The sequence below is a fragment of the Podarcis vaucheri genome, assembly GCF_965113315.1.
Source record: "Podarcis vaucheri genome assembly, chromosome: 9".
Taxonomy (NCBI): Eukaryota; Metazoa; Chordata; class Lepidosauria; order Squamata; family Lacertidae; genus Podarcis; species Podarcis vaucheri.
In genome coordinates, this window is record NC_138767.1 from 15,087,091 (window position 1) to 15,102,358 (window position 15,268).

General features: G+C 46.0%; 1 protein-coding gene across 2 annotated transcripts in view; it reads left to right on the forward strand.

Moving 5' to 3' along the window:
- Positions 1 to 15,268, forward strand: part of ARHGAP24 (Rho GTPase activating protein 24) — a 436,664-nt gene that overhangs the window by 59,629 nt on the left and 361,767 nt on the right. The window contains exon 1 of one of the 2 annotated variants that reach the window (XM_082236422.1): positions 11,061 to 11,337. The exons of the other annotated variant lie outside the window; for it this stretch is intronic. The gene's annotated coding sequence lies outside the window, so the exon portion shown is untranslated. Of the gene's footprint in view, positions 1 to 11,060; positions 11,338 to 15,268 lie in introns of those variants that run through there. 2 annotated transcript variants of the gene reach the window in all.

Below are 15,268 nucleotides of genomic sequence, written 5' to 3' on the forward strand. Positions count from 1 at the left end.
GAAGCTACGACATGGTCAGACACTGTGAGAGAGTTAGAAAATGGAATTCTGGTTCTGGGTTAGTTGAAAGGGTTCTTGGGAATCATCTACTATGACCCGCTACTTAATGCAGAAATGGAAATGTATCAGAGGTGGGGAATTTGATCTTATTTCTCCTACCCCACCCCACCAGCTGCAGACCACTCATGTGTCAATCAGAGAGCCAGTGTGGTGTAGTGGTTAAGAGCGGTAGTCATGTAATCTGGGTAACCGGGTTCGCTTCCCCGCTCCTCCACATGCAGCTGCTGGGTGACCTTGGGCCAGTCACACTTCTCTGAAGTCTCTCAGCCTCACTCACCTCACAGAGTGTTTGTTGTGGGGGAGGAAGGGAAAGGAGAATGTTAGCCGCTTTGAGACTCCTGAAGGGGAGTGAAAGGTGGGATATCAAATCCAAACTCTTCTTCTTCTTCTTCATCTGTCATCACAATGACCCATTTTTGGGTCCCACACAATTTGAAACTGAACTTTGCGAGTAAAGGCATGGCTCCTCTGTGCTTTGCAAGCTACAATTGACCAGCTGGTTGTGAAACCACCACCGCAAACCGACTTTGGGGCATTGCATGGAGTTAGGAGGGTTCACAAATAAACTGATCAGAGTGCCAGCAAACCGACTTGTGGCCGAGCTGTGCCTTTTCTTTCCCCACACCTGGCATCATGGCTTGGCTGAAGTGGCTTCAGAGGTTCCAGACTGCTGACTTGCAGCATCCCTGATAGATGGTCGCCATTGCCTCTAGCAAAGGAGAATCTACTGTCTCTAGAGAAAATCTGTTTCCATTCAGGAATCAGGATTCCTGCTTCCTCCGGCTTTGAAGGCAGGTTTTAAATCTGATTAACAAACACTGGTTCAAGAGGGAGCTTGCTTAGTATTTTAACAAAATAATTTTCAATTTTTGTTTTGTTTTGACCACGGCAGACCAACACGGCTACCTACCTGTAATTAGTATTTTAGGTATCCTTTAAGGCCAAATAAGATTGGTGGGGGAGCTTGCTTTTTGGAAAGGGCACAGTCTTGGTGACAACCTTCACTCTCGTATCCACAGCTGGGGGACTGAATTTGCTACCCCAACAGTTTTCACAAAAGATGGCAGGGGAATTCATTTGGTCTGCTTTTGGGGTGGACCAACCACTGTAATCTGATGTTGCCACACTTACTTGTGGATTGGAAAGCAGTGCACCATCAGATCATGCACACTTCTCCAGATTTTGCGATGCGTTTTGGGTGTGCACAAATGTCACACAAAAGTTTGTATACTGTACTGTATAAAAGAGGCATGCAAAATTCTTGTTTTGCAGACAAATGCATATATTTCAAAGGTTTCAAAAGCATGGTTTATGTAAAAGGGGCAGACAAAATGCATGCAGTTTAAAAGTGGGTTGTTTTTGTTTGTCCATTCTCTCAAAAAAGAAGTCTGCTCGAAACACTATGGCTGAGTGCGAGTGAGACGGAAACAAGACAAAATTAGCTGTTCATCCCATCCTTTGCCCTGGCATTAGGAGGCAAGACTGGCCAACTGGTCTGTGCAGGCTAGTTCTGTCTATTTTGATTGCAAGCTCTGCAAGTTCTTGGCCGGAGACTGTTCCCCTGCCCTGCTACCTCTCTGAGCTGGAGATCAAAGTCGGACATCCAGCCTGCCTGCCTGCCTGCCTGCCTGCAAGGCATATGCTGTGGGCTCTTCATTGATTCCCCCCCTCCATTGCTACAAGTGGTTACAGCGAGAATGGGAAGGATCATCAAATGATCATTTAAAGAGAACAACAACAGCAACAAAAAAGCAGATGAACTCAAGGCCTTGGCTAGAGCCGGGCTTCCTAAAACTGAACAGTGAATTCAATTCATTCTCAGTGGGAGTTTCCACTGTGAGAATTTGCAGTAGTAATAAATACATTCTTGGCCGTATTTCCAGACTCACTCCAAAAGAGAAGACTGTCAGCTGGAAAGGGGAAAGTTGGCAGATGTGTAAATGAGCAAGGGGAGCAACAGGATTTCTGTTGACTTACATAACATCCCACATGTCCAGAAACTCTGTAAGCCGCTTCCATGAGATGTGAAGTTCCACTTGTCTGCTTTTCTCCGAATCTCCCTCCCCCACCGCTTCCCTTGATCGTAATGAAGCATTTCTGCTGGGAGCAAAACACCAAAAATTATCCTCCTCATAGCACTCAGGCCCAATTATCCCCATCATTATTTTTTACTCGTTAAGAATTATTTTCTGTTTCTCACAATTCAGATGCACGGCATGGAATCCAGAGGGACACCAGCTTCCTCCTCTTCAGCACCTGTTGTACCTCTTAAAACCTTCTCCAGAGGGTCTCCAAACCCTCTGGAACCTCAAAAACCAATGCATTCCATTTCTAAAACACACACTTTCATATCCTGATAACATTGTTTGATGGCATTTAGATCCCACCGTTTTCTCCAAAGACCTCAAGGTGGAGTATGTGCTTCCATCCACCCTCATTTAATCCCCACCTGTGAGAGGTAGGTTAAGATGAGAGGCAGAGACTAGCCTCACCCAGTGAGCTTCATAGCTGAGCGAGGATTTGAACCCCAATCTTCCAGGTTCTAGTCTGACCCTCTAACAATTACACTGATGTATTTTCAGGATTATTATTATTTTTTTTAAAAAAAGATGTGTTTTTGCAATGTTCAGAAACTGGATTCCAGTTAACCTCAGCAGTATGCTGTCTTTTATCCTTGCTTCTGATGCAATGAGTTGGATATAGGAAGCCTTGTACCAAGTCAGACCACTGGTCCATCTTGTTGGAAACATGCCCGGGAAGGCTGCCAACTTCCCATGACGTCTCTCTGGTGGTCACCCTCTGGCTATAAATCTCCCTCAGTCCAGAGAGACTGATGGCTAACACCCCAGAGGACAGGATCACACTTCAAAACGACCTTGACAGATTAGAGAACTGGGCAAAAACAAACAAGATGAATTTTAACAGGGAGAAATGTAAAGTATTGCACTTGGGCAAAAAAAATGAGAGGCACAAATACAAGATGGGTGACACCTGGCTTGAGAGCAGTACATGTGAAAAGGATCTAGGAGTCTTGGTTGACCACAAACTTGACATGAGCCAACAGTGTGACGCGGCAGCTAAAAAAGCCAATGCAATTCTGGGCTGCATCAATAGGAGTATAGCATCTAGATCAAGGGAAGTAATAGTGCCACTGTATTCTGCTCTGGTCAGACCACACCTGGAGTACTGTGTCCAGTTCTGGGCACCACAATTCAAGAAGGACACTGACAAACTGGAACGTGTCCAGAGGAGGGCAACCAAAATGGTCAAAGGCCTGGAAACGATGCCTTATGAGGAACGGCTAAGGGAGCCGGGCATGTTTAGCCTGGAGAAGAGGAGGTTAAGGGGTGATATGATAGCCATGTTCAAATATATAAAAGGATGTCACATAGAGGAGGGAGAAAGGTTGTTTTCTGCTGCTCCAGAGAAGCAGACACGGAGCAATGGATCCAAACTACAAGAAAGAAGATTCCACCTAAACATTCGGAAGAACTTCCTGACAGTAAGAGCTGTTTGACAGTGGAATTTGCTGCCAAGGAGTGTGGTGGAGTCTCCTACTTTGGAGGTCTTTAAGCAGAGGCTTGACAACCATATGTCAGGAGTGCTCTGATGGTGTTTCCTGCTTGGCAGGGGGTTGGACTCGATGGCCCTTGTGGTCTCTTCCAACTCTATGATTCTATGATGATAAGCGACCCCTCCCTCCTGAGAGGAGCACGCTCATCTTCTGGCATATCATAGCAGAAGAAAGAGTCAATCAGTATCTCTTAACTACAGTGGTACCTCGGGTTACATATGCTTCAGATTACATACGCTTCAGGTTACAGACTCCGCTAACCCAGAAATAGTACCTCAGGTTAAGAACTTTGTTTCAGGATGAGAACAGAAATCGTGCTCCGGCGGCACGGCAGCAGCAGGAGGCCCCATTAGCTAAAGTCGTGCTTCAGGTTAAGAACAGTTTCAGGTTAAGAACGGACCTCCAGAAAGAATTAAGTACTTAACTTGAGGTACCACTGTACTTTATTTTACAGTCTATATACAGAGAATCCATCAGCACATCTGTGCTCTTTGAGCACCAGTACAGAAACAGCAACACTTTCAGAAGTGAAACTAACTTCCAACAGTTCTGAGACTTCCTGTCTCACACTCTCTCAGACACTCACATGATATACACAAACATAGTGCTACTGCTGGAGCAGCACAGATGGATAAAAATCCTGACACATCTAACTCAATATTGTTTACTCTGATTGGCAGCAGCTCTCCAGGGTTTCAGGGATGGTTTCAATCCTTACCTGAAGATGCTGAGGATTTAACCTGGAACCTTCTGCATGCCAAACAGGTGCTTTGCCACTGAGCTGTGGCCTGCTCCCATTCTGTATCCCACAGTTTAACAAAGCACTATTTGAAGGAAGGAAGGTTGTAAGACCTCCCCTGTTTTGCTCAAGTTAACCTTGCTGTAGTAATCACACAACTTACCAATCCTTTATCTACCCAATGGATTGCTCCTTTGATATCGTGAGAGAGAGAGAGAGAGAGAGAGAGAGAGAGAGAGAAGACCCCATCACTTTTTAAAAACAAACAGCTAAGTAATGATGTATGGAAGTGAGAGCTGGACCATAAAGAAGGCTGATTTCCGAAGAATTGATGGTTTTGAATTATGGTGTTGGAGGAGACTCTTGAGAGTCCCATGGACTGCAAGAAGATCACACCTATCCATTCTGAAGGAAATCAGCTCTGAGTGCTCACTGGAAGGACAGATCCTGAAGCTGAGGCTCCAGTACTTTGGCCACCTCCTGAGAAGAGAAGACTCCCTGGAAAAGACCCTGATGTTGGGAAAGATGGAGGGCACAAGGAGAAAGGGACGACAGAGGATGAGATGGTTGGACAGTGTTCTTGAAGCTACCAGCATGAGTTTGACCAAATTGTGGGAGGCAGTGGAAGACAGAAGTGCCTGGCGTGCTCTGGTTCATGAGGTCACAAATAGTCAGACACGACTAAACGACTAAACAACAACAAGTAATGAAAATCAGTGGTTAGTGGTGGCTAGAAGAAGAGGTGGAATAGCTGCCCTAGGCTGGAAGTGAAACATGCAAAATCAGGAGTCTGTGGCTGATGGAGAGAGCTGTCCTTCTGGAAAGACCTCTTGCAGGCAGGGGCCAGTTTTCATGTTTAATGAGTAACAGACCAGGCTGCTCTATCATTTCCATCACTGATCGATTTCTTTTGGTATAGGGCGCACAATGGTACCATGCCAGGAGCCAAACAGGCGCCTTCAAGAGTTGTCAAACGAAACAAAGGCGGCAGTGTCTGTCCATACATATGCACAGGATCACACCCTTATACATTATGCAGTGCTTTCCAACCGCGTTGGGGCAGGGTGATGTTTAAATTGGCTCCGAGAAGGTTTTCTGAAGAAGACATAATGGAAATGGGCCTGCGTAAACAACTTTGCTAAATTGCTGCTACCATCTTGCCTCAGTTTTTTGCTAAGAGGATGTTATTCAACCATAGCCCTACTCGAAGCAGAAGTCTTACCACTGAGCTATGGCACTTCCTCAAAGTGCTCTACATCACCCATCTTCCCTGGCCATTGGCTAGTGTTGGATTAATACCTGGGAGACTAGGGTTCGAATTCCCACTTGGCCATGAAGCTGGGGGCAATTCACTGCCACTTAGCTTAGCTTACCTCACAGGCTTGTTATGGGGGTTAAAGGAGGTGGGAGTGAACTATGGAGAAAAGCTGGTATATAAATGCAATAAAATGAATAAGTAAATATGGTAGGCATCAGGCTGGAAAAGGCATATATATATATTATTAGATTTTCTTCCAACCATACAAAAGTAAAAATCACCACAACAAAAACATTAATAACAAACACACACACAACTATATGCCAAAACAATTTCAAATAGGAAAATAGGGATTCTCCAAATCCCTTGACTTCCGTCCCCTGTTAATTTTCCTTTTCAACTGCATATCATTACTATTAAAAAAAATTTCATTCATTTTTTTCCTATTATATCTCTAAAATTATAAGTCTCTTTAAAATCCTGCCAATGTGTTAACTTGTTTACAACACCTTCACTTATATACAATAAACATTTCCCATTCTTTTCTGAATTTCTTGCCATCTTGGTTTCTGAGCTTTCCAGTTAGTTTCGCCATTTTGGCATATTCCATTAACTTGATTTGCCAGTCTTCTTTCGTCTTAACCTTGCATGTATATGATGGTGCCAGCAAAACTGGCATGCTGTTCCCAAAGGGCTCTTTGCGTTATCTCCACTTGCAACTGGAAGAGTCTATTTTATGTTGCCTTCTCCCCCCCCCTGCAATTCTTTTCTTCTTCATCTTCTTTTATCTAGTCAGTTTATGTGTTGCCCCTCATTTCTTTCTGTGTAATTGGAAATGCTCCCTGGGGTAGTCTAGCTTTTAAGCAGCAATTTCCTATCCCTTTTTAAACCAGCGGTGTTTTGTGTATTCGTGGGGCTTTCTTGCTCATGCAAAGATGCAAGAGAACAGCTGTGGGGGGGGGACACAACTTGTTTCAGGGTTGCCAATTGCCTCCCTCCATAACCTACAGGTTTCCCCCCAGTAGGAGCACCTCATCAGAGAGCTGCCTTGCTCCTTGCTGCTGGAGGTCCTCCCAACCCACTTAAAGGCTTCTTTCTCTTACTTATGTCACTCTGGCAAGGCCTCCCTGGGAGATGGTGCCTGGCAGCAAACCAAGCCTCAGGCAAGCAGAGGTATCCTGCTGCGTTTCGCATCTAATTGCGCAAGTCCCCTCCCTTTTTAGCATGTTATAGACATTCTCCTACTGTTTGCTTTATTCCATTCGGAGCCTCTGAGCTGCTGTCAAAGTTGTTAAACTATCGGCTGCGCTTAACCAAAGGGGAGCGTTCATGTTCTGCGGAGTGGTGTCAAACCCGTACCCTCTGCAGTGTTTACAAGTCAATCAGGGTAGCATGCAGAAGGTCCTAGGTTCAGGAGAAGGAGCAGAGCTCAGTGGTAGAGCATCTGTCCTTCAACACAGAATATCCCAGTTCAATCCCTGGTGTAAGAAATCCTTGGTGAGCATCTTTCAGGCTCCTCTTCATCCTGCTCTGAGAGGGACTCTGCGGGACATAAGGGGCTAGAGCCCCAACTAAGGTTGGCATTGGGAGCCTGACTCCACTTCTTGCTTAATGATTAGGCAAAAAATACTGCTGTTGTAGTCAAGGATCAATTAATAACATAATGGCCAGCCAATTTCAACATCCTGTTCTCACCAGATACCTGTGGGAAACTTGAATTCAGAAGCATTTACTGCTTCCAAGTAGGCAGAATGTTGACATGTGTTTCAATCTAGTTTTTAGCTTCTTGTTGATCTTAATTATTCTAGAAAGTTTTAAATGGTTTTCTTTAAAGCACTGATAATTTCATTGTTTTATTCTTTCTGTAAACCACTTGGCAGAATATATAAATACAGAATGCATAAATACTGTTTATAGTGGTACCTTGGTTTACGACCGTCCCACTGACGAACATTTCGGTTTTCGAACACTGTAAACCCAGAAGTAAATGCTTCGGTTTTCAAACGCACCTCAGAAGTTGAACATGCCACACAGCTTCCGTGTTGAGTTTTTCATACAGTGGTACCTCGGGTTAAGAACTTAATTCGTTCTGGAGGTCCGTTCTTAACCTGAAACTGTTCTTAACCTGAAGTACCACTTCAGCTAATGGGGCCTCCCGCTGCCGCCGCACGATTTCTGTTCTCATCCTGAAGCAAAGTTCTTAACCCAAGGTACTATTTCTGGGTTAGTGGAGTCTGTAACCTGAAGCGTCTGTAACCTGAAGTGTCTGTAACCCAAGGTACCACTGTATTGAGTTTTCTGTTTTGAGGCTTCTGTATTGAGGTTTCGGTGTTTGAACGTTTTGGAACTTGAATGGTCTTCTGGAATAGATTACATTCGAAAACCGAGGTACCATTGTATATAGAGACCCTGGCCTTCTTTTAAGAAACTTACAAGATGCCCCATGTTAACTTCACACCAGCACTGTGACATAATTTAAAATGAGGAAAAACTTTGTCGGTAAAAGCCTTTCAACAACACAACAGACAACGTGGAAGGTGGTAGACTCTCCTTCATGGAAGGTTTTTAAACAGAGGTTGGATGGCCACCTGTCGTGGATGCTTTTGTTGAGATTCCTGCATTGCAGGCAGTTGGACTAGAGGACTCTTGGGGTCCTTCCATCTCTCCAGTTCTATGATTCTATAAATGGCATGGAACAAAATAAAACTGTGCATTGTTCTGCAGCATCATTTAGTGCTAAGCTCTCCGGGGAACCTGCCTGGGCTTCACTGGAACCTCCCAGCTTTTCCAAATGTGGCTCAGGGTCCTTGCATGGAAACTAGGGGTCTCTCTAGCCTGGCTCTGGGACATACAAATGTCCCTGGAGTCATGAAAGTAGATCACATAGGCAGGAGTGGAATTTGGAAATCTTCCATCAGTGTTTGGAGGAAACGGGCTGCTTTGAGGGGGAGATAGGGCAGTAAAGAGGCAGTGTGGTGTAGTGGTTAGAAAGCTAGACTAGGACATGGGAGGCAGGTATTCAAATTCCCACTTGGCCATAATGCTCACTGGGTGACTATGGGCCAGTTGCAGCCTTCCAGCCTAATGCACCTCACAGGGTTAAATGATGGGGGGGGGGGAGAACCATGTTCACTATAGCCAAACTATGGAACTCACTCCCCCAGGAGGCAGTAATTTTTATTTTTTATTTTATTATTAAAGATTTTCTTGCTTTACAGAAGTGTTTGCAATGTCTCTCCCTCGTATTTTCCCCCCATGTAACATTTTTACAAATCAGTTTCATTTGTTGAGAATTAGGAAGAAAAGGGGGAAAGAGGTGGAGGCGGGGAAGATGGGTGGGGGTGGGTGGCGATGTTTCTATTTTATTTACTTTATGTAGGGTTTGGTGTCAGCATCGCTTGTGCAGGTTCTCTGCTGTTCGCTTGTGTTCCTTTGGTGGTGAGAGAGGTTGGGGTTGGCCTAAGGTGTGGTTGTTCATATGTGGTTGGCTGTGGTGGTCTTTGTTTTCGACTGTGAGTGGGGTGGGTGGGTGTTTTGGATCAGGTTAGCTGCATTGATTTGTATGCTGTTGGTGGATTTTTGTCGTTGTCTTGTTGGGCTGTGTATGTGATAAAGGGGAGCCATACCGGGGTGAAGGTGTCTTCTTCTATTTGTCCCCGTGTCAGTTTCAGTTTATTGGTTAATTTTTCTAGTAGGGCTGTTTCCCATACTATTTGGTACCATTGGTCCCCAGGAGGCAGTAATGACCACCAACTTGGATCACTTTAAAAAAGAAGATTGGACAAAGTCATGGGAGAGAGGCTACTAGCTGTGATTGCTATTCTCTAACGAATGTGATGGCTATTCTCTAACTAGTATGCTTACGAATACTAGTTTCTGGAAACCAGAAACCAGGGGAGAGCATTGCTCTGGTGCTCATGTTCTGCTTTCTGGTTTCCCACAGGCACCTTGTTGGCCACTGTGAGAACAGGATACTGGTCTTGGTGGGCCATTGGCCTGATCCAGCCAGTGCTGGATTAAACCCTGTGGATGTCCCTAGGCAGTCAAAATCTCAGGGTCCCCTCATGTGTGTGCTCCAGTGGGATAACACTGAACCAAGCAAGCTTGGTTGTAATTTTCTTTCCAGATCAAATCACAATTATTTTGATCTATTGCCGCAGGGCCCCTAAAAGGTGTGGGGCGCCTAGGCCAGTGACTACTCTGGCACTGGATTCAGCAGGCTCTGCTGATGTTCTTCCCACTTTGACCCCCATGGATGAAACAGACCCTCCAAGTGCCCCAATTTTCCTACATTTACTGAAGCCATTCCAATTTCTGATTTGATCCCGGAATGTCCCAGTTTTCCTTAGGACATCCCTATTTTCATTGGGGAAATGTTGGAGGCTATGGAGTTATGCGACCCGCGAGCCAAGGAGATAACTTTAGGAGACACCTGAATGCAGCTCTGGATAGGGAAGTATTTTTTAAAAAATGTTTTATGTTTTTATATATGTTGGCAGCCGCCCAGAGTGACTGGGGCTGGGTTTAAATAATAAAATCATTATTGTGGAATAGGATGTCCCTATTTTCATCGGAGAAACGTTGGAGGGTGTGCGGGAAAGCTGGGATCTGAATGCAAGGAAACAAGCTGTTAAGAGGAAGCTGCCCAGCAGCCGGAGGGGAGCTCCGTGTCGAAGGGATGGGGCCATTATTGGAGCTCGGCGCGCAGCTGAGGGCGCCGCGCTTCCCGAGGTTCCAGAGATACCGGAGGCGTGAGCTGTGCGGCTAAGAAGGGATCCTCGACGGGGCAGCCTGCGCGTCGAGAAGCTCGCCAGCTGCCGAGTGAAACCTGAAACCAACTCTCTCCCTCTCCGCGGAGGGCTGGCCCGGCGCGCTCCTCTGCCTCCCGTGCGCCCTGGGTGTTATTGGCACATTTTTGCGCACGGCTGCCCGTTCCAGATCCCAGGACTATTACTACTTCAACTTCTTCTTCTTCCTCCTCTTGGGTCTCTTTTCAAGTGAGGGTCCTCGGCATAGGCGCCGACTCCATGGGGCTTGAGGGGGCTTGAGCCCCCTCAAAAAAAATTTTGGGGGGGCTCAGCCCCCCCAATAATCTCGGGCGCCGCCGCCGTCCCCCGCCTCCTCCCCACCTGCTCCCTCGCCAGCCAGCCAGCCGCGCGCCCTAGCCAGAGAGCCCCGGCCGTCCCCCGCGAGATTAGGGAATCCCCGGGGGCGGGGGCTCCAGCCTCTAGCCCCAGGTTTCCCGCCTATCAGCTGTTCCGGAGCTGATTAATAGGCAGCAGCACGCTCTCCCCTATTCGCTCACGAGGGGGCGATGCCACTTTATTTGCATATTCATGAGCTTATTTGCATATTCATGAGCTTATTTACATTTCACGAGCTTTCCCGGGCCCCCCCAATATTTTTTATAAGTCCGCGTCCCTGGTCCTCGGATGGTTCGCAAGTGGTCTCGGCGCTGAACCGGGAGGCGGAGAAGAGCGAGAGTTTTGCGCAACGACAGTTGTCAGCTGAATTTAGCCTCCGATTTCCTTTTTGAAACTGCACGGAGTTAACAGAGAAGTTCACAGATTTGAATATCCGCGTGAGCTCGGGAAACGTCAGGGCTTTTCACTCGCTCACTCACTCTCCCCCACTTGGTTTATGGTGGCGCGTCTAGTTGGGAACTGTTGCTGTTGCTGCGGATCCGTCGCGGAGGCTGTGAACAGGGTAGGTGGCGTGGAAATAGCGTTGGTGAGAAAAGTGCAGCAAAGGGGGGTGATCTTCTGACAGGTTCTTAGCGCGGGCCAGGAAGCGGCAGCAACGACAGCAGCTGCCGGATAATGCCCCTTTTGTCTTGGAGAAGCAGCTTAAAGGATTCTACTGGGTGATGAGGAACTTAAGTACGACTGCACCTCGCCTCCCGGAGGTTAAAAATAGAATCCGCGTTTAAACTTTGGGGAGCCGGGAGAGCAATCTCTCTACAATCTTTTTGCGTCCTGATATTCCCACCTTAGCAAAGCTTGTTCTGATTTGAAAGGAGTCTCTGTAGCAAAAGGCTTTCCGACCCCACCAGGATCATTAGGTTAGACTTTCTAATAACCCCCTTTGACAGCAAATCGCAAAATCTTAAATCTACACACAACAGCATGAGAATTACAGCAAATTTTCTTGTTAGCTCTCCAGAATAACTGCAGTGCAACGCATTTGCTAAGAAAGAATGAATAAGTAGACTTTTCTGTGTAAGGTGATTATTCTGAGATGCAGTTAGATACAGTAGTAAAAAAGTATCTTCACTGCTGCTTCGAGACAATGAAGAATGGTTCCTTGGTGATTTCTTATATCATTCTGGCTGCCTTGGGATATCCCAGCAGCAAAATCCTATGCATGTTTGCTCAGAGTAAAAGTCCCACGGTGTTCAGCGGGGCTCTCCCCACAAGAAAGTGCGCATAGGGTTGCAGTTTGCTTTGTGTGGTATGGTTCTGCCTATATTTCTCTAGTCTCAAGGAGAAGCAGAAATGCAGACAGGGAGATTTCTTAAAAGAGGCTGCTCTCTCCAAGTTAATTTGAATCTTGTGATACTTACCAATGAGCACACTGCAGAAAAATAAAGCACGTTGCCAGATACCCTCAGCTCCCTCTCGCTAAGGCTTTTCAACCTGCTGGTGGTCATTTTCCTCTCTAAGACTTTCAGGAAATCCTCCTCATTTGCTCATTTGCTTGTGCTTTAGTTTGGTGACATCTTTTAGAGCTGCTCCCAAAATGCTTCCATTGGATGCTTCCATATTGCCACGGCTACCATTCCCTTGAAGGCCATTATACTTGGCTTGTCCTATGCTTCAAGGACCACCTTGAAGGACCTCAGTGCTCCAAGAACTGGCCCCTTGAGCATCAGCTCACAGGGACGTCTGGACATAGTTGCTATTGAGGTGCCACAAGCTGATTTGCATAGGAAGATGTTTTATACTGGTCCATCAAGTTCAGTGCTGTCTAGACTGACCAGCCGGCAGTGGCTCTCTTGCAGTTTGTGTTAGGGATCCTGTCTGGGGATTCTAGGGTTGGAACCCGGAACATTAGGTTTGCAAAGTTAGATGCTCTGACACTGAGTAGCATTTGGGGAGGGGGATAAATTTTGCTTGCATTTTAATGAGAAACTACCCAACTTGCACTTTTTGAGCCAATGCACAAAGATTATGCAGCAGAATTCTCACTCCTGCAACTTTTTATACGATGTTCTTCAGCCAGAAATGTGTACAAAATATGCATATTTATTTATATTAAATTTCTATACCACACTATACCCATAGATCTCAGTGTGGTTCACATTTGGGGTAAGGGTGTGTTAAATGTATATAGCAGTGAAGATAAGATACAAAAATGCATTATGTTAGGGAACTGCTTGCAAAAAAAAAGAAAAAAAAAAGGGAGGGCACCACAAGCAGTTCCGAGAAATTCACACTAAAACGCTGGCGAGTTTCCATGAGGATTAATAAATAAATAAATCACAAAATTGCTATAGAAATGTGGAAAACTCAGCTTTAAGATTGGAAAAGAGAAAAACTGCAGGAAACCGAAACTGACAAATTCATCTATTCCTCTTGCTGAGCTACAGAACTGGATTTGTTACAAAACAGTTTTCCGATCCCTGGCCAGGACGCTCATGGTCCTTTGCTGAAGACAAAGCAAGGGCTGTTTCATACTTTAGGACAGTTTGCTGCGTTTACACTCTTAAGGCAGTGGGTGGGGGGACCCGTGTCCCTCCTGATGATGTTGGACTACAATTCCCATCAGCCTCAACCAGCATGGGCAATGGCCAAGGATGATTGGAGTTGTAGCCCAACATCTGGAGAGACACGGTTTCCCCATCTAAGAGGAACACAGACAGTGTGACGGGAAAGCATGAATGTGAGGTCTGCAAAGGTTACAGTTTATTGAAATGCAAACAATTTATAATGAACTTAAACTAAGCAGGCGAGTCAACATTTTTAAAAGGGTAAAGAATAGATCTGAAAAAGAGATGATGGGGATGGGAAAGGAAGAAAGGTGTATCTCAAGGCCAGACTCGACGTGTTGTCATTCATGAAATGAGCAATCTCTGGTGGTCTCTGGTGTCTCAAATTACAGTGGTGATTCCAAAATCCTGCGCCCCCTCGCCTCTCGCCTTCCAGTTGATGTAATAGCTGCGGCGTCCCAGAAGCTTTGCACCCAGTGCAATTGCACCTGTTGCATTCCCCTAGCTCCACTTTTAAGGGGGCCTCTCAGCATCTAGCCCCTGGTGGTGAGTGGACTTTACCCTTTGTTCCCCACTGCCACGCCAATTCTGCTCACACACCCTACAGCTGCCATTTGCATCAATAGAAAGCCAAGTTTCTATTGACATGAGCGGGAGATTTCCTTACAATGCAGATGCCAGGTGCTGAAGGCCCAATCTGGATTGGGACCATAAGAAGGGGACCCCACCATCAGGCCTCACCTGATGCTTGCTGTATTTAAAAAATAATAATTCACACAATTTCTAATTGCACAAATGATGAGAGACCTAAGAAGTCCCAGCAAGGCTGTTCCTTCTTCTAAAACAATCCCGAGCATGTAGCTTTCTCCTGAAAAACACCTGTAGCTGTACCTATGCAAAATATGCACCATTTCCAGTTTGTTGTTGTTTTTAAGCGGCGGTGGGCTGTTTAATGCAGCACTGCTGTGGTGCAAAAATGAGCAAAAGGGCAAGTGGTTCATAGCAGGTGGCAGAGAGCGATTTGCATGCCATGCTGCCGGTGCCCTTCCTGTTCGACTGTTTGGAGATCATGGGAACTCTCACTTCACACATATCCTCCCCAGCCTAGGCTGACCATCTGGCCTTCTGAAGTACCCATTATCCCCCAGAGTTATTAATGAACTGGTATGCTCATTAATACTCCCTCGCTCTCTGTGACGTGAATGAGAAAACACTGCTTGGGTGAAGCTGTGCTACACCTGGCACCCCAAGATTGGCATTTCAATGCTCTGAAAACATTCTTTTGCATCTGAGCATGGATGCCCTTTAAATGTTCTCCTAGCCATGTCAGATCCGCAGCTCCCACATGGATGGGAAGAACAGTTAAAGGACCCCTGTGCTGTACCAGCGTTTCAGATTAAGGGCTCCCCTCCCTCTTTCAATTTTTCTTTCAACCCCCCCTCCATATGTGAGGGTCTCTCTGTTCACTGCACGGCATTCCTGCCTGGTCTAATGCTGTGTGTTCCAATTAGAACAGGTGGCGGGTGCTCTGCTTCGCCATCGGAAACATGGAGGCATTTTAATAAAAATTTACATTACTTACAGTGGCTGCCCTTGGGAAGAGCAGGAGCTGGAAAAGACAACTGTGGAGCATCTGCCCGATGATACTTAATTATCTGCAAAAAAACCCCACCAACAACTGAAATAAAACACTGTCTAATGCGGGCTCCAGCATCAAGCTCTTCCTGGTTGCCTGAGCGGCATTAATATGTGAGTGGGCATTTAACTAGAGGAGCTGTCATCCTATAGCGGTGTAACAAAGCTGCAGAGTTCTACTCCTTTGCTGGCTTTCCAGGAAAGCCCAGGAAGGAAACTGTCAAGGATGTTAGAAATGTTCTATTCAAATTGATGTCTTCAGCTGCGGAGGTTTTGCAAAGTGCAGGCAGCAGT